The sequence below is a fragment of the Strix uralensis genome, chromosome Z, assembly GCF_047716275.1.
Source record: "Strix uralensis isolate ZFMK-TIS-50842 chromosome Z, bStrUra1, whole genome shotgun sequence".
NCBI classification, from domain to species: domain Eukaryota; kingdom Metazoa; phylum Chordata; class Aves; order Strigiformes; family Strigidae; genus Strix; species Strix uralensis.
In genome coordinates this window covers 98,234,198-98,259,750 of record NC_134012.1, presented here as the reverse complement: position 1 = coordinate 98,259,750, position 25,553 = coordinate 98,234,198, and the positions used below count along the sequence as shown (strand labels likewise).

The 25,553-nt window shown below is 48.1% G+C and overlaps 1 protein-coding gene across 1 annotated transcript in view; it reads right to left on the bottom strand.

Moving 5' to 3' along the window:
- ARK2C (arkadia (RNF111) C-terminal like ring finger ubiquitin ligase 2C) overlaps positions 1-25,553 on the bottom strand; it is a 52,576-nt gene that overhangs the window by 16,937 nt on the left and 10,086 nt on the right. The window lies entirely within an intron of this gene.

Sequence of the window (25,553 nt, the reverse complement as noted above, 5' to 3'; positions counted from 1 at the left end):
GCTTACCCTTGTAAGCTGCATGCAGGGAGAGAGTGGCTGCAGGAAACACAACTCGGACTGCTATGAAACCAGACATGAAACGGATGGGAATGAGGAAGAAATGAGGTGTGAAAGATATCTGTAGTGGAGGCTCTTTGTAAAACATCTGGCACTGGCTTGCACCTTGCTCAAGATCCTTGCTTGGATGGGCCCTTGGCCCAATCCAGCACATTAATTCCTACATTCCCAGAGCATTTATAGGCGTCACGGCAAAACTTTTGGCTCTTAAACTAGGGAAAAAGTAAACTCACTGGTGAAGGATGAGACTCAAGTGAGGCTACTAGAGATGCCTCTTTGCTGAGGATCAGCCCCAGGATAGGACACCTACCTTTTTGCTCAGTTTTTTGAACACTTCATCTTCCTAAAATACACCTCTTTTTTAATCTTTGGGAATGGCACAAAATATCCAGGAACAACAGCACCAAGAGACACAGAGTGTCATCCCAAGACACAGGCATGCACATCATGCCTTCTTCACCCAGATCCTTTCTGCTCACATCTCCCTTCTGCTGACAGGCAGGGCCAGTCCCTCACGGCAACTCAGTGAGCCCTGAGCCCTTTCTGTTCACACCCATATGGAAACAGAAGATGCACAAAGCAAGCCAGATGCCATGAAGAGAAACAACAGGAAAGGACCTAATAGAAATGAATGGTTTGTAAAACTGTGCATAAGTAATTACACACAGCATCTCTGAAATACAAATTAGTCCTCCATAGTGCCCCTCTGAGAGAGGCAGCAGGTAACAAATACGTGTGCCACCAGCAGCAGAACTCTTAAGGTAATAATTTCTCATGCCATCAGATAACAACATGATTTGACTACATTATTAATTAAAACCAGAGGAAGTGGGATCAGACCCACTGTTCCTCAATGATGGAGCTGCAAACCCAGACCCAAGAGCCATCCACATACCCCGTTCCCCCAGGTTATATTTTCTGCTGTTGGCTTGGCCCCAATTCACCGTACCCCACAAACAGGTAAAGGCTGAGTAATGAAACAGGGATCCTGTGCTGCTCTAGCCCATTGCTAAAGCTGAGCAACACCATAATCATGGGGAGATGTCTCCTAACTGCTGTGTTTGCTGAGGACTTGCAAAGCAGCTCATGGTGAATTGCTCAATGTCTAATGGCTATGAGTCCTCCCAAGGGAAAGCTGCTACAGCAAGTTACAGGTTTTACACCTCTAGGTCCTCATGGAGCCTGAAGACAAGGTGGGAGAGCAGGTTAAAGTGATAATCCCTCTGCACACCCAAACACACCAGCTTGCGCCACCAGGCAGCAGTTTAGTTAGATTTCAGACAAAAATGGCTTAGGGTGACACAAGTCAGCAAAGCTTAGTGATATTCCCCCACATTTACTGGGACATATTTTGTAGCACATAAGTAAAGCAGAAAAAGCCAGTCTCTAATCTTCTGCATCTCACTCGTCTCTTGATACCTGGTGCAACCTTAGCCAAGGATTTCCAGACTCTTGCTGTATCTTGGGAGGTCTTAGTATGATTTAGTAAAACCTCTGCAGGACATTTGATGCCAGAGCCATGATGAACTACAGAGAACAGGGTGGGCAGATCATCACGTCTGAGTTTTTAACTTGAATTTCTCCTCCTGTACCAAGACGGTCCTTGTGAGAAACTTGGTCATACACTTCCCTGTGGTCCAGAAAGTGCAAACTTTATCTCTGATATCTGGGCAGGAAGACATGCAGAGCCAGCATAACCTAAAGTAAATGTCTAACCCATTTTGGTTTGGTACAGAGAGTTAATTTTTCTTCTTTTTAGGTACTAGACAATTAAAGCAAGCATTTTTTAGTATTTTTTCTGGTACTGACTGGTGTAATGATGCATTGCCCTCCATAGGAAAAATACTATCAAGATGTGACTGGGACCATATGATTAAATAGAACTCATCAATTTGTCTTAACATAATACATTATCTTGTGTTGTAATTGTTCATTCCCTACAACTAATCCAATTGTTGATGAGGATTTTCAAAGCAAAGACTTCAGGGAATACTTCAGCAAATCTATGCTTATTAGCAGTCATCAAATCATACAGCTGGCATAACTGAATCTGCTTGCACAACAAAAAGCCAGTCCTTGCCAAGCATCGTACTGGTGGACCCCAGAAAGCCCTGACAAACAAATAACAGTGCAAAACAGAACATTACGTTTCAAAGTTATCTATTTGCAAGTTTACCGTCTTCTGCTCATCGTATCTAGCTGCAAAGGGCCTTCATGGAGACTGCTTTCCAAGTCCACTTGGTCTTGCATACTTCAAGTAAATCCAGTGTCACCCTGCTGACACGAGCTGAGCAGCCTTACTCTAGGTATACACCATGACCAACAACAAAATCTGGCTCGCAGCACTCACCCCTATTCAATGCAATGGAAGATCTCACATTAGCAGTGTCTACTAATGATTACTCTGCTAACACATCTTCTTTCTCTTTCCTAAGCCACAGTTTGGTCCTAGATCACATTTGCATTGGAACTGACAAGCATTGCCCATAAAATGCTTCGAGAAAATTTGATTCATGGATTTAATCTGCCTTTTGCCTGGACAGTAATGTCTGCCACAGTAGAGATCAATCCATGACTGAAAACGAGTCCAGATACTGCCCTCCAGCTTTTGTTTTCCCTCACCAGAGCAAGAGCAGGGCTGACATTTTCATTAGCTAAGCTTTGAGAACATTTCCTCGGCAAAGACAATGAGGTTGGAAAGTGTGCCTACTGAAGTCCAGGGCCACTAATTGCATCCTCCATGAGCCCAGCAGTGGCTGCAGGAAGGCAATGTTGCTCTGGGATCTGCAAGGCAGAGATCTTCTCCCAGCTCAATGAGCTCGAGTTTTGGTCCTCATCCTGCAGAAGGATTCTCCCTCTCCATGGGGATACTTTGATTTTTCAGGAAGAGGGGTCAACCAGATCTTGGATGTCTTTTTTTATGGCCTACCCCAAAGGCACCTAAACAGATTCATCAACTTCAGTGGCCTTTGCTGCAAACACTTGTCTTCTCCAGCTGAAGAGGGAGGGGAAGGCCCAGCATCCTTGCTGCAGAGGCAATGCAGTTCTCACCAGCCCTGAGAGGTTTTTGACCTGATGCCAACCTGGAAACATGTGTCCCCATGTCCATCCTTCTGATCAGGAGGAGACGGTCCACCCCACTACAGGAGGTTCATTACTGTGCTCCTCCTAATGGCATGAGTATCTCCAGCTGTTCATACCTGGAGCCGTGGAGAGCTGATTTCTCTGGGCTCGCTGGCAGGCTGCCCACCAGCCAGAAATCCTTATTTTCTTGTCCTGTTCGTTCTTCCTTTCATTTAAATGCTGTAGCTGTGGCAGATAATGACAGCTCAGAGCAACATCAGATCAGCAGCTCTGAGATGAGCAATGCGTCACATCTGTGTAAGCAAAGCAGACAACATACTCCAGTTCTGGGCAGCCTCCCATTAACTGGTTGAGGGCAAATGTCATTGAAATCAGAGACCTCTGTCTCAATGCAAGCATCTAAACTGAATTATTTCTCAGCAGAGCAGGGGGGTGTTTGCCCCCTTCCCTTCTTTGTCTTTCCTCTCCCTCCCCATATTAGTTCCTCATGTTCTTCTGTTGATCATACATATTTGCAAGGTCTGTTATCTTTCTCAGCCTGCCCACTCAACCTTAGACAACTCTTGTTGCCTTGCACCCACCTGTCCTCAGCTAATCCATAAAGGCAGCTAACACCTAAACCTAGATAATCAAGGTCTAAAAAGTGCCTTGCAAGTCTAAAAGTTTGCCCTAACACATGGAGGCAAAGATGGGATCCAGTGGAGAAGTGGAATCAAGTCTTGGGCAAGCCAGGCTGACTGTGGGATGAAAAAGAGGAGCTATGTGGTCCTCTGGCAAGCCTGGGGCCAAGCCTGGCCCAAAAGAGGCTACAACACAGTATGGTGGTGTAGGACCATGTGGCCACGGATGCCCCATCCACCTTATGCCTTTGAGTGAGGACCAGCAACACTTCCCTGCCTTGTGCGATGCTCTGATAGCTGCTGTATCCACTCCCCTCAGCTTCTTTTGTCACATCCCAAAGTCAGGGTCAGTGCCAGGGATCAAGGGGTGGGGGAATTGGCCCTTCATTAATTCCTTCTGCTGCCAGAACACGAGTGCAGGTCAATAGCTGCTCCAACAGGTCTGGCTCACCTCCACTGCGACGGACACTGTGGCTTCACACTGTGATGCCGAGGACCTGCCATGGAGCTGGGTCTGCTCCCCACAGCTACACAGCTCAGTGACGCCATGGCCCCATCTCCTTACCTGCAACATGAAGACGATCTTCAGCTAAAAACCCCTCGGGGAAGATTGCTAAACAGCTATTTATGAAGCACCCAAAACTCTTAGCTGGAAGATGGCAATTACAGACTGCAGTCTCAAACCGAGGAGGTATAAATTCGTTTTTAGAAAGCCAACAGATGATGCAGGCGCATTGATAGCTGAACCTGTTCGGCTGCTCGCCGCCGCGCTGTTTCCACCCTTCGCTCACGCAGGCTTCGAACACAGCGGAAACCCGCAGGGAAACTCATCACATCCCCCTCGCCACTGCTTTCTCACTTCCACGGCTTTTTCTTTTTTTTCTTTTTTTTCTTTCTTCAATTCTACAGTTATATTTATTGTTTCTATACATTATCTGAAGCAGCCTGGACTTTTTTCATGAAAAGAAATGCTCCCTCTTCCTTCACACCCCCAGGTGAACCCTGCAAATGATAAGTTCATATATTTTTGCAGGTTGGTATGTGACATCAAGTCACAGAAATGTACTGATCTGATACTGGGTATTTCTGTCACTGGGGATTCTCCTTTAGTATCAGTCAAGATTTGACTATGCATATGCACATGCAAATTTATCCATCCACCAACAGTTCACCCAGAAGGGCTCAAGGGATCTGTGTGCTCATTAAACACTGACCCATGTCGGAGATGCAAAACCCCTGGGTAATCCCTGCAGAGAGCCTGGATGCTATGGGCTTTATGAAAAGAAAAACCCAGAAAGCAAAACAATTTATTTCCACCTCCTTTCCTCGTGGCAACAATATTTTTGAGGCAGTCAGGCTACTGGGAAGGGACGCAGGATCAGGCCCAGAGCTGGAGCTGGGGATAGGTATCTCGAGCAGACAGCTGCAGCCCAGGGAGCCCAGCCACCTTCGAAAGGAAAACAAAATCTGTCTTACGCTGTTAAGCTGCCTGCGATGCATGTGAATTTTTCCCCTGGGTAAGACAACCTGGCCAGCTTGTCGAGGCATTCACGGTCTGCATGCGAGCATGTGGGGGCCGGGAGGGTAGTGGGGAGGCTGGGGCTGTTTATACATCTTGATCCCATCACGGCACAGGGAGATGGCAGCTCCTAGAGCGCCCTGGCTTCATTCACTGACAGATTTTGCAGCCACGGATATCTGTTCATCGTAATCAGCCAAACCAGGGGCCGGAGCTGCGCTGTCTCAGCCGTTTCGCCCTGATTAGACCCCCCACAACCCCTCCTCCTGCCCTGGGGAGGCAGATAAACCCCATAAACAGGAGCCATCCGTGGTGCCTCTCTGAGCACTGGGCTCTGCAGAGAGCCTGCCAGGCTTTTAATAGCGCAGCTTGTTTCCCTGGACGTGCATTAACATTCTCCTCAGAGACGGCAGCGTGGTGGGAAGTTAGCATTGGTCCCCACGGTATAGAGCAAGTAAAGGCTAAAATTGTGGGAGCAGCCCAAGCTTCACGTGGCGCACCAAGAAGGGCCGCCTCAGGGACTCACACCGCGTTTACAAATTAACTACTAATTGCCTGGTGCCATCAGTCACGTCTTAACCTTTTGCAAATTATTTTGTGAATATACCCTTATTAAACGAGTTAAATTGACTTACTAATAGGAAATGAGGGGTGACAATGCACCTGGAAAAGAAAAAATTAAAAGAATAAACCATGGTATATCCAGCTGCACAAAAATTTAGTGGTCTTGCACAGAGGGAGCTATCATGTCGTCTCACTCCCATTATAGGATAGCAAATTGCAGGGCGAGGAGATTAGGGTGGGGAGGATGGAAGAGGAGGAGGAAAGAATTTGTGAAAAATTTATCAGACAGGAAGGAATCTGTCTCACTTTCAGCACCTTCACCAACAGCTTTCTCATTTCATTTAGCAAATGGCAAGAACCGTGCCAAAAATAATAGGCAGACAGCTCAAATCCAGCCCAGGGTGCAGTCTGCTGTCCCATGTGTCTAGTGCTATGACATGGGTAGCAGACCCCAGCACCAGCCTGTGGCCAGGCAAGGAGCAGCTCTGGCACACTTTAGCAATGGATAAAGAGAATTTCTGTTTGCCTTATTTGCTTGGCCAGGCTGTGCAGCACCAGGGACGGAGTCAGGATGGAGCCCTTGCGGTGGGCAAGGGGCTGGTCTGTGGTGGCTGGCAGAGCATGGTTGGGTCATGGGTGGAAACATGAGATTTTTCATCCTCCTGCTCAGAGTCTTGGTGGAAAAGGATTGCAAAGGGATTTAGGGGAAAGGGGCTGACATGGGGTCCCCCATCACCAGCTTGATGGTCACACCACTCAACAGCCCTTATTGCACCCCACCTCTATGGACCTCTGTGCAGGCCCAGCAAAACCCAGCTCAGCTCATTGCAAAAACCACATAAACAGACCTCAGAGACTGCAGATTGCCTCTGCCTGCTTGTATGATCCCCATTCAACATTCTCTCACCCTAACGAAGCCTCTCATTAACTGCTGAGTGACGTGAGCTGGTGTAGCTGGAGCACAGGCTTGTACAGACACACGTGGTCCCTAACACTGAGCAGAGCATCTCCTTTCCTGCATACCACAGGGGGAAACCATGCACAGCCCTAATGTACCCAAAAACGGCTGAAGTGGGACTTCTTCCACAGCCCAGACTTGGCACTCAACAGAAAAACAACCGGCAGTAACCAGCATTTATTAGCATATTTCTATTGGGGCTGAAGCAATGCTGAGTGATGGGGATGGGAAGCCAGAAGAGACAGTGATGGGGTACAGCCGGGCAGCCTGGACCCATCACAGGAGAGAGACGACTGTTTATACAGCACTGGCTGAGGGTTTTTTTCCTGTGACTCTTTTCCACTAGCTTCAGGGGGAAAAAAGCCCCAACATTTGTTGAAGATGATGTTTCACAGGAAAGTGTTGAATTCAGCAGTATTTTCCAAGGAGGAAGGAGAAACACTTTTGGCGGCGTTGCTACACTGAAATCCGTCTTTCTGCTTTTGTACTTTGCACTGTGTTTTAATTATAGCTTTATTCTAGTGTTTGAGGGTGTATTTATGATTTTTGGATTGGCACACCAAAAAAAAAAAAGCCAAACCGCACTGAAAGAAAATGCTTTCTGAGATTTAATGGTCCAAATTAATTTCACTTCTCCCCTCCCAAGCTCTCACGTGCCTGGAGGGATGGGTGGCCCTGGCAGCCCGGTGTGATGTTTCCCACCCAGCCCAGCTCTTCCTCCCCAAACTGCCCTGTTTCTCACAGTTTTGGGCCCAGATCTGTGTGTCTGCCAGGGAAAAGGGTACTGGAGGAAATGCAGCTTTGGAGATGTTACAAAACTCCTCTGTGACTTTTTTATAATATGTATCTCATTTCTGTTTGGTCTGAACGCGTCAGAAAAGATGGAGAAAGAACAGCCGACAGGAATCGCTTGCCTTCAAAGCCCAGGATAAAAGCAGAGGTCACATCTCAGATCTCAATTACATTTTTGGACTGCTTGGCCATTTGCAGGGCTTATGCCCAAGCGAAACCCCAGTGCTGCTAAGTGCAGAGAGGTACTTGAACTTCAAGGCAACTCTTGGGTCTTTGCCCATCAGCCATGCAATCCAATGTGCTCACCCATCCCTTCTCCCCCACCATAATCCCAGACAGCTCCTGTGTGTAACCCAAGCCCATTTTATGTGCGGTATGTTGAGGAAGGCAAACAAAACCAGAGCTTTTCCCAGTTTATTGACAGGTGCCTGGACTCAATGGCTTTTCTCCATAGTTTGGACTGCTAGCCCAATTAAAGAAAATGTTGGAGCAGGACCCTTTGGTCAAAGGAGTCAAGAGAGCTCATCTTTTTATTGTTATACATTACTAACAGGGTGTTATATCCACATGAATTAGTCCTCAACCTGGAAATGTGAAAATTAACCAGGGGAAGGAATTCACGCTCAATTTAAAAATAAAAAATCCTGACGTGACAGTGGTCTATTACTTGGCTTTGCCTGCAGAGAGCAATGGGGAGGCACTATCCCTGCCCTTGGGAATGTAAAAATGTGCTGACTTGTGCATGCAGGACCCTTCAACTTTGACAGGCAGCGATATGCTGCAGCCAGTTGTTTGGAAAGGGAAATTCAATACTCGGGTTTCCAATGTTTCCTTGCTTTCACAGTGTCCAAAGCCTTCCCCAGACATTTGCAAGTGCTCAACACCTGCCTTAAAACACTCTTAACTGCTCCTTATGACTGGCTGGGGGGCTTGCAGCAGCTCCCTCCTACTGGTAAGGATACACAGGACATCGAAAAACAGGCAAAAAGCCAAAACTATGAGGGGAAAAACCCCAGCTAGATGTTGCAAGGACCTGGCAGGATCTTGAGTGCTGCGCTGCATCACTTACAGAGTGACTTAATTCTGTGACAGCCCAAACCGAAACTCTCCACCCGAATGTTGCCAGACTTGGTGGGTCTGAAATCCAAAAGCAACTTTAACCCTTCTCCAGGGGAGACGTTAATGGGAAAAGCCAATGCTCTCAGTGTCTCTTGTCCCTGTTTAAACAAAAGGCCTGGTGATGACACCTGGTCTCAGACGTGCATCTGCTCAGCATCAGCCCACGCTGTGCTGCAGCAGCTCAGACAGGAGTCGAGTCCTTCAGTATGCCTGTACCCCGTGGGGTCTCGGGAGCCAGGGCTTGTCCACAGTCCCAGCACAGCCTAGGGAACAGGACTGCTCTGCCCCACAAGGCTGTGAGGATGCAGCGACAGCCTCCCAATCCTGTGCCAACTATTCCCTCCCTCCTCAGCAGCTTTTGGGTGAGGACCAGCGGCGTTGGTGCCAGCCCTCTCCTCCCCACACCTTGTCTCGCCTTTTTCCATAGGGATTTCCAGAGAAGATTTCCATCCCGCTTTCCCTTTACCATTAGAGAGGGGAAAGATGCTTTTTGGAGCATGCTTTCTGACCTGCTTTAAACCTCCCTGCTAGGGAGAGATCAGAGCAGCATTTGACACCTGTCCTAAAAACACAGGAGGCTGTTTTGGGGGGCTTATTCTGCATTGATCCCATCTATCTCTCTTTAGCATGCATTGATTTTCCCCCCACCCCATGTCTCAAATGGGGCTGTGATCACCAGCTGGGTTTTCCTACTTGATTCATTTATCTGCCCGGAGATGGGAGATCTCACCCAAGACGTCTGCACAACTCCAGAGTGAGTGGTAGTGATTTGGGGTGTAGGTTTGGGAAACCGGTAAAGTGTTTCACCATTCCTGGGAACAGCACATCAGGTTGGATGGGGGATGTTTTGCAGTCCAGCCTTTCTTCTTTACTGGCTCTCTGTCAAATCAGCCCCAAAGCCAGAACTTTTGACAGCGGAGCACAGCTCCAAGTTTTGTTTCTCCATCTGCAGAAATGTGCCACCAAAACCAGCTGTCTGAACTCACGGAGGGAGCACAGCACTGGGGAGTGGCAAGAAGTCAGACTGGCTATTAAAGAAAGGGACATGGCAAGTGGTGGGTGTGTCATTAGTGCAGCTATTAATGCTGAGGGCTAATAAAGTTTGTAGCAGTGAGACGATGGGACTCAGGATGTGGTACATCCCCTTGGAAAGGGATTGGTTGATCCTGTGTTGCAGGTCACCTCCTGGTTTTTATCTTAAACCCTGCAGACACATGCCAGGTAGGGTGCAAAGCATTTACCAGGCTGTGTGAGACCTTCAGTGGGGCCAGGAGGGCAACTTGTAACGTGTGCTGTACCTACTGCCCAGGTCCCACACCAAAAAATGTCCCTCCTCACCCCACAAGGCAGAAGACAGGAACCGTTCAGCAGCTGGCATTTCTTCCAAGTGACAACAGACAGAAGACAGGGTCTTACAATTGCTACAGTACAAAAACATGAAAACGAACTCTTAAGAAAGAGCAGAAATGCTCCCAGTAGGTGGGTCAGTGGGATGCAGTGAATGAACAGGTTTAACAAATCCTTTGTACAGTGCTGTAAGGTCCTATCCTGAGCCCCGGAGCTCACCCTCCCAGTCTAAGAGCAGCCTCACCAAATCTAAGAGAAGTTCTCACCATGGGGGCTTGCACCCATGGAGCTCTTGCAAGTCCCCAGTCCCCACTGGACCTTTTCATTTAATTAACCTAAAAGACTTGGGAGGTTAGACCATCACTGTGCACTGGTGAGAGGTGCCATGCAGGGAGCTGTTTGCACCCCCAGCACCGCGGCAGCGGGACCATGGTCCATCCCAAGGACCAAGGCTGAGGAGAAGTCATGTGAGATGTGGTGGGCGCCCACGGTGATCTGGCACGGATCTGGGAAAACCCCAGCTACCGCGAGTGCTGCTGTGCCACATCCTGGCAATTCCCCTTTTACATTCCATGAATAAGAATTCTGCAGCTAAAAATCAAAGATCCTGGAAGCCTGTTCCCTATCAAACTTAATATCCCAAAATTTATAGGCAAGAGTCACTCCAGGAGAGAGTGAGCTGTGTTTACATCAGTTTCTCTATGCAGAGATAGCTCTTACTTCACATTTCTGTATGAGGTCCTGGCATGAGTTGTGCTGCTAGTCCCTGCTATAATAATATATAAAGGAAAACTCTACCCAGGCAGCAAGGAATATGCATTTTATAGGGTTAAATGTAAAGTCATCTGTCTAAGAAAAGCCATACAGGTCCTATTTGCAGGTGGCAGGCTGTCCCATGGAAAGTGATTTTTGGTAAAATCAGCAAACCATGAGCTCCCAGGCGCCCAGCAGCATCTGAAGGCACAAGTGTTTGCTATAAGAAAAGCAGGAGGTAGGGTCCTGTGGGAGCAGTAAGCCCTTTCTATTGATGCCAAAGCCGTAAGGAGACTTGGAGAGGAGCCCAAGGGTGCCATGCATGCACCCAGGAGGGAGGCACTGCAGGAGAGCCATGTCTCCACATTAGAAAGAGCAAAGATGAAACTATGGTTGATCACAGCCTAAAATGGTACCTTGCACTAGTTGGGCAGGACGAGGCGCATCAACCTGGTAATGAGCCTGACAAAACTCATCAGCCGGGACTGACTGGCAGCCAACACAGGCTGAAACACCAGGCACCACACACCCACAGCCAAAATCCCCTCCTCAGCACCAGGGCTGGCAAAACTGAGTCTGGATGGGTTCCTAAAGGACGTCCTCTTGCTTGGGCAGGAATTAATTTTGGGACGTGAGATGGAGAACCTGACAACAGCTGTCCTTTCTGGCATGAAAATCTACCCGCTTGTGGATATTTTCCCCTCCCACGGAAGTCAAAGGAGGCTGATTGCAAGAGACTTGCTTTTCCACCACAATGGGAATAGGAAATCAAGCTCCTACTTAATCCATCAAGAATATCCCACAGGGCTGCAGGTGGCCCAACAGCAACCAGGTAGGACACTGCAAGTATGGCTCCACATCACAGGCAGCATCTCATTTCCCTGCAACCAGCTTCTGAAATATCCCAACAAGCATCTGGCATCCCCGAGAGAGTTAAGACTAAGTCAATGTTTCCATCATCAACCTTGCTTTCGAGGGGCTCGTAACTCTCGATGTTTGTGCTCTCGTGAGGACAAAACTTGGCACAGAAGCACACGGCCCAGATGCAGTTTTATTTGGTAATAAATAGCTTAAATCTCATAAGCCTTTTTTTTTTTTTTTTTTTTTTTTTTTTGTTTTGGCTTAAACATGTAAAATGAGAAAAGAAAAATGTGTGGGATTTTTTTCCTACCTTCCAATAATTTTGGAAAAGCAACTTATACTGAATCATGGCAGGCTTTTTTCAGATACACACAGTCCACAGTGCCGTTTCTCAAATATTTTTGCCTTTTTAATATCCACTCTTTAACAGGATCAATGTCCTTTGCCCAGTGTAGTGCCAGCATCACAGCCCAAGATTTCCAGGAGTGACTTGCAACACTGGATTATTCAATCTTTGGCATATTAAGCCTGATGTTCAGGAAGAGTTAAAACATGGCAAAATTCCCAAAGCCCTTTAATCAATGTCAGTATAATTTCGAGGATAGATTGCTGTTTTAATTGCACCCCTGCGACATCCCACTTCTCTAGAGTTCAGGCAGTTATTGCAGCCCAGCACTATCTAACCAGCCCCTGGGTGACTGTTGGTTTTCATCAGCTCTACGCCAGGATTTTAGTACTTTTATATTTACCCCAAACTCAGACTTTTCTCTACTGAGGCCAGCTACTTTCTAGTGGCCAAAAGCCAAGGAGACACCCCAAACCCCCAGCCTGAGGGCTTGGCTGCCCTTCAAAAGTCCACCTCAGCTGGAGCAGAGAGAAATAGCAGTGATTTTACTCATACAGTCAACTCCAGACGTCGGAGGGTCCCCAGTGGGACTCTGGGCTACTGTCCAGCTGGTGCTGTTATCCAAATGCTTTGTCATCTGCAGGGCGGGATTTTTTGCAGCAGGCAGTGGGCGGCTGTCAGGTATGGGAGTGTTGCACTGGTATGGGGAGCTGGGCTGATGTTGGGTCAGGGTCATGCAGCACAGCCCAAAGAGGACTCTGCTGATGTTACTTTAGGAAAATGGCCTTTCCATGGTGTGTGGATCCACCTGTCATTCCCTCCGAGCCATGTCCCCATTTGCTGGGAGAAAAGATTGAAGGCAATCCTACAGGGTTGGAAATTTTCCCCCAAAATGGCCTCCCACCAAGTTCTCCATCTCAATGCTGGGCTGGCAACCCAACAGCATGCACAGAGCCTCCCCACGTGCTTGTCCCATGTCTCAGCCTCCCCAGATCCCAGCAGACCCAGTGAAGAATTACTTGCAAGAGAGGTATGGGGAATTTGCTGGCTGGAAGCAAGGCAGGTGGCCCACACTGCAGAGCCCACCCCTTGTCCCAGAAGGTCCCAGCCTGCTGTCAGCCCTGTGTGCGTGTAGTCTCCAAGAGGAATGGGATAGCCCACATATAGTATGGATTTGCACAGGATCCAGGTGACGCACTGAGTAAAGGAGTGGTGAATTGGAGGAAAAACTGTCAAATATACAGGTACACTTTGGGCCATATGTCCTTGAGCAACACAAGCCACAAGCAGGTAGGAGATGTCACAGCAAGAAGTCTCTCAGGTGCGACTACTCTGACATGGCATAGCAACTGCACCCAAGGAAGAAACGTTTACCTGCTGCAATGAGGCCTTTGCAGGAATTTTTCTGTGGATAAATTGCAACACTGCATCCAAAGCCACCTCCAACCCTAGCAAGGTCTTCCCACCACTCATTCACATAAGAGGTAACCCAGCTCCCACAGCTGGGTCTCTGGAGAAAACACCAGGCATGGTCCAGTGCTGAGAAGCATTTGCTTAACGTCAGGCCAGTGCCAGGGGTGTCTGTTACAAATCCATGCATGCTGGCTTCAACCTGTCTGCAGGAAAGACAGCAGTGATGGGTCTGCACTCCCTGTGCTTGCTGTCAATTAATGTTGTGGGTTTTTTTTTCTTTTAGATTTAAAGGTGATTGAGTGCCAGTAATTAAACGAATCTGAAGAAGCAAACCCAGCCACCTCAAACAGAAAAACTGTTGCAGAGCCAGAAGATTAATCCACATGAAGATTAAAGACACAGAAGCTACCGACAAATCCAGAATGAACCAAGCTGGGTGATGAGGGAGGCCCATATGCAAACCTGCAGCCCCTGGTCTCATGCTTCTCCAGCTGCCATGGGAGAAACAAGGGGCTCGAGCAGTTGAGGAGGATGCAGGGGAGGAGGAGAGGGACCCCAGCAGCAAAGTCTGCTCCCTCCTTCGAGCAAAACACAACCTCTAGCAGTCTGCTCTTCATCAAACTAGTTCAGGCAGAGCTAAACTGAGCTTCTCAGGATGGGAAACTGGTCTTGGTCCAGAGTCCTCACACTGCACCAACCCCTTGGCTGGAGATATGATGGGCACCTCATGGGACGGAGAGCACTGGGAACCTGGGGGAGCTGCTGGGAGAGAAAATGTTTCTCAGCAGGGGACAAGCCAAACCAGGTGGCCGTAAGTCACCCAAAGGGAGGGTTACCAAGGCAATGGCAGGCAAGTTTATCTCCCTTTACTTTTTTTTTTTTTTTCCAAAGAACTGCCTCCTCCCATCGCACGCAGGAACAAAGGGCCCCAGCCAGGACCTGAGCTGACCTCCCATTATGATTTTTACCATTCCTGACAGTGGTTTTGCCGAGCCTGCTCAGACAGAAACATTCTTCCTCTCTCACGTGGATGTTGTTTTTATTACATCTACCTGCTGCCATTCAGCATAACCAGCAAACACAGCTGATATGGGGAGGCTACACAGCCCTCAGCCCTGCTGGACCAGCAAATCCCCTTGGAAAAACCCATTAGCAGCACCAGGTTGCCACCCTTATCTTGCTTCATGAGAAACAAAACTGGCATGCAGAGGGAATTCAGCTCCCGGGGCTGCTTTTAACAGAGACAGCAAATTAAAGAAGAGGTTTTCGGTTAGAGGGTGCACAATAACCTGTAAATTGTTTTTTATAGGGCTGGTTAAGTGCCCCATAAACACAAATAGTGGCAATATCTGGAGTCCGTGCGCTGTCACCCGGAGGGAGGAAGGTGTGATGCTGTGGCAGGGACGGTGTGGGTGTCCCCAGGGATTTCTGCACACCAGGCACTTTTTAACTTCACTGGTGCATCCACTTATATGTTTTCAGGACCAGTCACTACCCACTGCATATGAGCTGAGATTTGTCTCATGACGATGGGTTATTTCTTATTTGCAAGGTGTCTCATATGGGCTTTTAGTGCTTTTAGTGGGTGTGAGATACAGCTGCTCCTCAAACTCCTGGTTCTGGACCTCTGGAGGTTGTGGGAGAGTCAGTGTCAGACACCAGAAATTGGACTGGGGGCGGAATTAGTGAACCCACTTAGACCAGTCATCCATGTCAGCACAAGAGCCAAGGAATTCACCGGCTAATTAGCACAATCCTGTTAGGGGAAGGTTGGTGGCCTTGGGGGGAAGCCTGCAGCCTTACTGAGCTCTTTCCACAACAGTCTAACCCCCCGGTTAAACTGATGCTTTGAATCTGCTTTTCCCAGATGAAATTCCTGTCCAGTACAGTTCCTGCACTGACAACTTTTATGTCAGATGAAGCCTTTAAAAGACAAGATTTTCAAACAAACGCAGGATGTGGTGATCTATCTAACAGAGAGATGTCCCTTGCCATCCCTGGGACCCAGGATGGAAGGCTGGCAGACTGACAACATTGTTTCACAGGTGCTGATTAAACTGTGATGGCGATGCTTGGCAAAATGCCAAATTAATTAACGCTAGCCACACAATCTACAAGACCGTTTCGGCTTTAAAAAAAATCTAAGATTTTCCCAAATTCATTTTCAGACACCTCACCGGCCTGACATTTTCCCTCGAATCTGCTGTTCCTGAAGTTGTGTCTCCCTTTCACAGGGGGCTTGTGCCATTTTTAGATGCTGTGAGTTTGGACGTGTGGCAGAAGGAACTCAGAGCCTTTATAGCTCTTGGCCTTTTGGAGAGGATGGACTAATCTTTGGCTGATATTTAGCAGAGGCTTGCCGCTCCGCGCACGACCTCTTGTTTGATATTGTTATGACCTTTCAGCTTCATTTGTGAGACCATCTGAAATTTGTTTGATTTCAGTTTCTCTGCAGCGTCTTCAAGCAGACTTTTCATGCCGTGGTGAATCATGGCACACTGAAATTAGCTGTTTCTGTACTTGAATGGCACGGTGGGAGAATGGCAAAGTGTTTGTCCAGTGCAGTGAGAATTGGGCCGGTGAATGCACCCTGTTTTGCAGGGCAGAGGACAGAGCTGGCCTGGGCAGCAGAAGTGGTGGGTGGTGGACCCAGGGCCAGACACTCTCCTCTGCATATCTCCCATGAAAAGGTGTTTGTACAACTGCAGGTTGCTGCTGTGCTGTTCCATTCCCCCTGCCTCTTGGTGATGCTTTGGGGAGCAAAGCCACCTTTTTGCCTATGACCAGCCAAGGTCTCCCACATCATCCCATGCTTGCAGGGCATTTACAGATATCACCCCACCCACATCACCCGGCTCCCACACCAATTAATATGTTACCATTGCTAATAAGATGAATAAAAATAGAGCTGAGGACTGAGTTTCTACCAATAGCACCTAGATACCCCTTTTTTTACCTTACATGCACCATTTTTCTCCAGCAACAGGCAGTTTTCTGCCCTGCAAATCATGGACACTCATGTCCAGGAGTGGGAAGACGCATCCTGGAGGGCACTGGGTCAGCCCCAGGGAATTGGGCAGCAGATTTACAGACCATAAAATAGCTCAGCTTCATCTATGTATATCACTTCCGCATCTTAAGGACTGGAGACCTTTCCTTCACAAAGGATGACAGAGCATCTTTTACAATGCCATGGCCCTAGACACTCAGGAGGCATTTAGGAAACTGAAATTTGATCTTTTAGCTGGCACCGCGCTGGCCCAGAGCTTCCTCCTGGCTCCAGAGAGATGTCTTCATCTGCTCTAAACTGAGGCAGGACCATGCTTTTCCCTGCCAAATAGTTGGGATGGTGGGCTCATTCTCCAATTTTACTTTTTCCTACAAGAGCCCCATGCTGGGAACTCCCTGCCTGTACCTCACCTGCCTGCCTTGCTGCACCAAGGGGCAAGTCAGGCTCATGGGGAGAGAGGAATGGGCAATAAACCTGGTTGATGGTCCCAGCGTAGACACCTACTTGCACCTTTTATCTTTGGCACTCACAGGGCAGGAGCTGGGCAGTGCTGGGTCCCAGGCAGAACCCAAAGCCCTGAGCCACAGACAGAGGTTTGTGCTTCTTCCCACAGTCTCCAAAGTCCCACAGAAAGGGAGGAAAACGGCTCCTGTCCAGCCCACCTTGTGACCCAGCTGCACAGATGTTCTCGACAGTGGACAAGCTCACCGAAGGAGCATCCCAAATCAGTGCAAGCTCCCCAGTCCCCAGGTTTATCATATCAAACCAACCTGATGTCTGCACTTCCCAGTGGAGCAATGACAGCACCTGAGCACCGGGGATGAGGGGTGACCCCATCCACTCTGAGCACCCATGGACTTTTAGCAGGGGATCATCCCCAAGGCTGGATGGAGACCGTAGGGAGCCCAATCACTGCAGGTAACACCCCTACAAGGAGGGACCCCATGGGGCAATGGGTGCATCAGGAGAGACCCCATGGATGAGAGTCTCAGGGGGTACAGGGCCTGTGCATCTCAGCGAAGCAATCGACACCAGGAGGATGATGGTGATGGCTATGGGGCTGAAGATGAACCCATCTGAGTGAAGACAGGAGCATCGCAAAATTTCCCACCAGTCCAGGGCAAACAGACTGCACCACACTCCTCCCCATGACACACGAGAGACTACCAGGAACCTGTGCAGTTGTGAAGCGGAAAAAAATACACTTTCTCTAGCTCTTTGTGTGACCTCTAGGCCCCAAGAATTTTTACTAATTACTAAATTTAATCTATTTTGCTGTCTTCTCGGGGATAAGACTTTGCATTTCTGCGCCTGTATTGTTTCCATTACAGCCCGCTGGTGGCCACAGAAACTTCAAAATCAAGTACCAGTCACACATTAAGGTCAAGCAGCTCAATTCCATTAACAGGCAGCGAGATTCAGCCTCCCTGTAATGAATGCTGCCCATGCCTCCTAATGATAACGGCAGAGGAACCGGGCAGCACCAGCACACAGTGATTGGCACCCCACTGACACCAGGAACCACAAAATTGATTTTAAAAGTCCATTCATCTTCCGCAAATCATGGTTTAAGTTTTCCTGACCTGTGACAAATCTGCACGAGCTGCAATTGAAAGATAGAGCCAAGGAGGGGAAAGAAAAAAAAAAATCCACAAAAAATGCTTCAAAAAACCCAAAAGCAAGAAATAGATTTCAGCAGGGTTGTTCTGTCTCAGTTTCCAGCCCTCACCCCCAGCCATGTATTTCTGACCCTCACTTTATGAGCAAGGTTGAAGGTTTTTCATCCCACTGCCTGCCACAAAGAGTGTAAGGAGGATTTAGAGATGCTACATGATCCTCCCTGTTGCTGGACTCATGGATGTTGGGTCAGGATGAGTCCCCCAGTCAGATCTATTGGGTGCTAGTGTCTGTCTGCTTTTCACCGCCCAACAACCACCAACACTGGGACACCCACATCCCCCCCTTCTTGGCTTTGCACTTGACCAGGAAGCAGCTTTGAGGAGCTGGCAATTTCACAGCAGAGAAATGAGCAGTGAAGGTGTCCACCCCATGACCTTCCCAACCCCTTCCAGCATGGTCCCATGGCTGGTGGCCCACCACACCTGCAGTTTCTCTCCCTGCTTCTACAACAAAGTGGTATAGATACTGTCACCCATGGGCAAAGGAGGACCTACAAAAACATCAGAAAACACTTTTCCTACTCTTTAGCACCATTAACCCAAATCCAAGGGCGCAGCCAGCTCATGTCTATACCAGATCAGCACAAGCTGCAACTTCTTATAGAGCCTTAAGTTATCAAAGCCCCGATCAGATATCAAAGTGGGAATGTTCTCCACCATGTAACACAACATGGAGAAGAAGCTGACTTGGGCTGAAGTCAGGAGTTGCTCTGCTGAAGCTAGATGACAATTTTAGTTGTGTGTGGCTACCTAAGGTCTAATCAACTGTGTGCCCAACACCATTGTTTCAGAGACATTTTGAAAGTGTAATTGGGGTGAGGGAGAAGAGGAGGTGGGGAAGAGGATGAAATAGGACTTCAAGGCACTACCACAGCATAAGGAGTCTGTGTTTCAGGCTGTAAGCTGTCACATTGTTATTGCTGAGGCATTTGGGAGGTTTATAATAGCTCTTTTACTCTGTAAATTCATCCCTCCTAAAGGAAAACGTTTATTCCACTCAAGTACAAATAAGAGTTAAATACAGGCGGATCAGTTTAATAGTGTAGTTATGCCTATTAAAGAGACTGTAAAACTAACATCAAGGCATTTCACATTAATTCCCTCTCAGTGACTCCAGATCTGATTTACTTCAACAAATCCCCTGCTATTGAGAAGTGACCACAAGTCTCCATGGTCCTGTATCAGCTGGCATTGCAAAAAGTCACTGTCGGACTCAAAAAGTCAAGATCTATCAGCTACATGGGGAAAGCAAACCTATTGATCAGAGCAGCTAAATAAGGAAGTTGTGCAGTTAGTGTCAGCAGCCAGGTGTTCCCCCAGGTCACTATTTTTAAGCAGATTTCATAGAGGACACGGGGCCTGAGTCACTTGTACCACTACTGCAGTGGGTGACCTTGGGAAAATGCCTCCCTGTGGATTAAAACCAAATAATGTTAAAAACATTCTTTAAATATATATATAAAAATACATGTCTATGACACTAAGAAAGAATTGAGGTTTTTATTTTTCATCCAAAAATCTCAGCTTTGTTGGCTTTCTGTGTCATTTCTATTTCCTAACCAAGTTATTATGGCTAAATGCAATTCTTCAGACATCTTCTGTAACACATTTCTTCAATAGTGACCTCAGAAAGGAAGATGAAAACCAGAAATCCACTCTTCCCCATCCACCTTTACATTTTCCCAGAAATTTTACCTACAAAGGAGCAGAATCATCTGCATTTTCCTTGCTCCCTGACTTTTATGCCCAGTGGCCTGAGAGATGGGCACTGGTGCATCGTACAGATGGGGAAATGAAGGTGGGAGAGACCAAAGGCACTTACTCAACCTTAGGGAAGACCATAGGGTCCAAGCGGGGATCTGTGGAGCCGGGGGTCAGCATGTTATGCCCACTGCCCACCTGGACACACACATGCCATTTGGGTAATCAGGAGCAGCTCCAGCACTTTGGGGAGAGCTGGTTTCTGCTCCAGGTGTTCTGCTCCAGCTGACCCATGGTGGTTTGGGATCTTCCCCGTGCAGATGTGGCCATGGAATTGGATCTCCCTGCCCCTGGAAAGTCCCGTTGTTTGGAGGGGATGACTTCAGTGAAGAACAGAAGTGAAGTGTCCAACTCTGAATTTTACGGCAGGGGAGAGCACATCTGCACCCCTGCCCTGCACCCCCATCTGAGTGCCCATCCAGGCCTAGGAGTGGCTGTACCCCCAGGGACTGCTGACCAGAGAGCAGGCACCACTGAGGTGCTGTCATCTCTACCCCTGAATATATCCCAGACTTAGCTGGGCAGGACCCTGAGACCCTCAGTTACTGTGAAGGTAGCCCTGTCCTGAGCAGGAGTTTAGACTGGAGACCTCCAGAGGTCCCTTCCCAGCTGAATTATTCTGCAACTCTATCAGCCAGGGGAAGATGGTCTTTTTGCACCACCAACATGGAAAAGTCTCTTCTACCCTTGCAAGGGGTGTGCTTGTAGATGCACACACATGCAGAGAGTGGTACAGTGCCTCGCACTTTTGCATCATGAGGAGCGCAGACTTCACTGAAAACTGGAATGAAAATAATCCTAGATGTGGGTTTTCCATTTATATTGTCAGTTCACAGTGTAACTGAACCTTTAGAGAAAGCAGAAAAAAGATTACAAGTTTTTTCACAGTGCTAACTGCTGAATCCAGGAGAAGACTTCTGCCCGAGTTGAAATAATACAGCATGAATAACACTAACCCACGTAATGTCCGTTGGATCGTGGTTCTGGCAGATATCAAGAGAGAAAAGCAGCAATTACAAAAGTGTATTTCAGATTCAACCCAGCTCTGGGTTAAAAAAACCCCACATCTGTTCAAGCCATAAAATCTGTTGACTCCTCAGAGCTCCCAGTTACAAACAAAAAGGAATTAAAGTTGGGATCTGAACTTCTCAGTGATGTTAATTAAAGCCTGGCACTTCTAGAACATCAGCTGAGGCACACGCTGCATTTCTAAAATTTCTTTCGTGCTGCTGACAAAGATGGACTACAAAGCATCTAATCCTGTTCCTCTGTTCAGAAGGAGCATTTTGACCAAGCAAATCAAACCAGGCTCCATTAGGAGGTGCTGGCTGGCTCAGAAGTTGTCCAAAATCTGGCAGATCTAGCCCCAGAGAGATGCCTGTGGGCAGTCTCCAAGCCCTGAATACCCTCACACAGAAAGCTGGATGGGCAAAATTGTGATTCCTGTCATTTTACAGTGGGATCATTCTTATATTTTAGAGAACCAACAAAAGCTATATGGATGGCAAACTTCCTCCTGGGATCCCTGGGTTCAGGTCATTTACTCTTCTGCTCTCAGGGAGTATATGGATTTCTGCTCTCTGTGTTTCGGGGTGGCAGCACAGCACTGTAAAGCCCCACTAGCATTAATTTGCTTGTCGTTTTAAACACAGAGATGCCCTGGTATTACAGCTGCAGTTCAGGCAGAGTTGTCACACTCCCGAACACCCCATTTTCTTGATGACGAGTGGTGGTTTGTTCAACCAAAGTGCTCAGCCCTTCAGAGAAGCTCAGCTTCCTCGACAAAGGTCTCCTTTTCTCTCAATACTGTGGAAACCAGTCAACAGCCACCCCAAGCCCCTGCCCAGCTTGGGTGCAGTGGAGGCCCACAGTTCTCCTAACCATTACCAAGCCATGCTGACCAGCACCCCCAGCCCATGGTGTGGCATCTCTCTCTGTGTGTTGCTGCTTTTCCTTGACTTCCTAGTCCATCACTTGCTGCTCAGAGAACCTCCCGGGCTTGTGCTGTGTGTTGCCCTCCCTCCTCCACCATCAGCCACCGCACTTCCACACCAGAGCTCAGCTAAAACCTCTCCCACAGATGCAAATTTGCCAGGAATTTTAAGCCCTGCTCTTTGGAGAGAGCAGGACACTAGAGGTGAAAGCCACCTTTTGCACCATGGAAGGTGGTACGCACATGGACACGCAGAGAAAACAATTCCTACAGCTTGAGGACTGCACCACAGCCAACCCCAAACCCCAGGAGACGTGGAGAGCAGACCTCTCACAGCAGGCATCGATAAGAACAAAGCACGTTTTCACTGGCTTTTTGGTGTCTGAACCTTGGCAAACACTTTGCATTTTCATGTTACTGTTGTGTTCTGGGCTTTTATCCCTTTTTTCTATTTTTTTTTAAAAATCACAAAGTCTCATTATGTTTGTTGGCTTTCTCAAAGCTCCAGCTCTCTGGCGTGATGTGAAAGTGCATGCGTCACGGCATCACTAGAAATGGGCTTGTTCTTTATGCTGAAAAAAAAAAAAAGGAAAGCAAGCAGGAACTGGGTCTATTCATGGGTTGGTGAGGAGGATTTCGGCTCAGGGGGCAGGGTGCCAACTCCGCACACCCACCCGCTCTGTTAAACTTACCTCCAACAGGCTGCATTCAAAGAGGACTCCCCAAAGTCCTCTGCAGAGGTGGCAGCTCCAAGCAGGGTTAGTTGTTGGGCGCCCTGGTACATCCCTCCCCCTGCTGCACCATCTGCCTGCTCAGCCCTGGCTTGCAGGAGGGTCCCAGCACCTCTTTGATGCCCTTTGGCTCTCGCACTGGCCTGGATGTCACCTCCCCCCCAGGGATGCTGTCAATTGGGTTTCTGAAAAGAATGTCCATCCCCCTGTTTCCCATTTGAATTGCTGGGTGTTGGGTAAAGCACCCTTGCTGCCTCCCCATTCCCACTGTGGGGTCAGAAAGCTGTGACCCGTTGTGCCAGTGCACGAAGATCAGGAGGTGGGGGAGAGGCACCAGCGCTCCCTGTTCAATGTGATGAAAAAGCAGCAGCACTTTTGCACAGGTATTTTTGGCAAAGCATCCATCAAAACCACCCCCCACTCTAAAAGCAATATTTTCCAGAAGTGAAGCTGGTTGAGGGATGTGTACCTAGAGCCCACTCGGCACTCCACCATGATGCTCCTTTACCCCAGCCAAATGACCAGAGTGACCATGCTTTAAAGCTAGTACTCTGGTTATGAGATACACCTCCCCATCACTGCATTCCCAACCCCATGTATCACAGCATCAGCCACAGCCATCTCCCGATGCAGCAGCCAGAGGACAGCACTTGTTCCTCAGCCTCCTCATCCCTTCAGCCCATACAGAGTCCTCAAGGAGGTCCTCTACCTTCTGGACACACTCTCCCATGGAGAGCAGTGCCTTACCCTCCCCTCCACCAACACACACCACAGCAGTGTGCTTGAGCATCTCAAGGGTTTCCAGCAGCTTTGAGCCCCAGAGACAGCACCAGCCCTGAGGAAGACTTTGGTGCCTGAGGAATGAATGCAAGCAATTCAAAAAAACCATCCACGGGGAAAAAGGTGACAGATATATAAAAACATGGTGGGGAAAGAGAGGTAAAGGTGAAGCAATCAAGTGAATCCCAACAGCAGTTCTGACCAGGAGAACTTCTCATCTGGCATACAACCAGCCTCGTAATGCATTTGCTGAAGAACAGCAAATGCCATGTCTCTGCAGAGAGCCAGAGGATGGGTCTAAGCCTGGGTCTGCCAGCACTGAGGTCAGCCCAGGCTGAAAAGATCTCCACTCGTTGCTTAGTTTCCAATAGAAAAAAGTCCAGTGAGAGATGCAGGGCTGCAGATAAGGAATCCTTGGACAGAGGTTCAGCACAGTTGGTCCCACATGGTCTGGATGAATCCACGAGCCAGTGTAACATATCTCAGAAACTGCTATGAGCTTCCTGGATGTTGTCAAGGTCTGACCCTTGATTCTGTTAATGGGGCTCAAAATTGATTGTTCCAGGAAGAACAGAGTCACACTGGACACCAAACAAACATACTTTGGCTTCCCTAACAGCACCCCAACTCCTTTCAAGGAGGGACTGCTTTCTGTCCAAGGGACAGGAGATTTACCTTGCCTCCCTTCCCCTTGGTCCATGTCTTATTTCTCTAAGCTTGTAACTACCTCCTGGTAATATTTTCTTTCTCCAGGACACCTCTGCACCCTGTAGAAGAAGCACCTGGATGGCATCACATGCCATCTGAATCTGGCAATACCAGACTCTCCTGGCAGATGTCCCAGGGCAAGATGATACGTCCTTATTTCCAGGGTGCTTCTATGGTCTGCTTTGGCAAAACACCCAGGATTTCCACCAGCAAGTTTGTAATCACAGATGCCAGATGGATTTTTCTACTCAAATCAAACAAGGCCATGGAGAAGGTGCTGTTTGTTTCTGCAGGCTGAAGTAACTCAGGTGGATGAGTCCAGTGTGGAGCAAAGCAATGGTTGCACATCCCATTCCAGACCTCAGCTCTCATTTTCATTTTGGAAACCACCTCTGGTCCTCACAAGCCTGGAAACCCACCCTTGTTACCAATAGAGGTGAGAAGGAAGGAGAAGCAGGGGCTGACACCACCCTCCTCAAACTGTAAGGGCCCAACTACGTTTTTTGCAACGTCCTGCACCAGGAACAGCCTTTGCCTCTCCAAGATTCATCTCAGGCATTAAGGCACTTTCTGTTGATTAAGTAAGTCAAATTTCAACACACACTAAAGTCACAACATGGTTTCACGGGACAAGAACACAGAGGACTGGGACAGTCTATTCCTGATTATTGCATGCTTTCCAAGTGAGTACAAAACACAGAATCTGTATCTTGGATATGAAAAAAATTACGTCTAGGTGAAACGTTTCTGTATGAAAAACCCAACTGAAAGATTATGATGAATTGGTTTTGTTCCCTGCATCCAGTTGATGCTGTTTTTCTGCCACAAGATAGCATTTTACTTCTGGGGTAGTGGCCTATTTCATCTCACTGCAAATGAACCATTTAAAAGCCTTTTTCTCCCCCTTTCTCATTTTGCTGAAAAACTCAAAGACAATATAAAAGCAGGAAAATAAATTTTCAGCCAGCGAACCGGAAAACAATCATCATAATCAAAAGCAGATATCTCTGTTTTCACATAGCTTTAGTCTCCAGCAACTCAGGTCAATAGAAGTGCCATCAGCTGAGCTGCTGCTCCACAACCCATCGCTCACCCATGCACACCCCCGCTGCTGCTGGGACACAACACCCCTTGCCCCAGGGCCCAATTCCCGTGCAACACCGAATTTTCAGCTCATGGCCTTAAGGAACAACTTCAGACACAAGAGTCCGGCCACCACTGGTTAATTTAACTCAGGAAGGAGTCAGGCAGAGAGCTGGGCAAGGTTAAGGATGGAAAATGGGTTTTGCTGCTGTTTTAATAAGAGCAGAAAGGTATGGAATCAGAATCATGTAGGTTGGAAAAGACCTTTAAGATCATCAAGTCCAACTGTTAACCCAGCACTGCCAAGTCCACCACTAAACCATGTCCCCAGGCGCCACATATACGTGTCTTTTATATCCCTTCCAGGGATGGTGACTCAACCACTGCCCTGGGCAGCCTATTCCAACGCTTGACAACCCTTTTGGTGAAGAAATT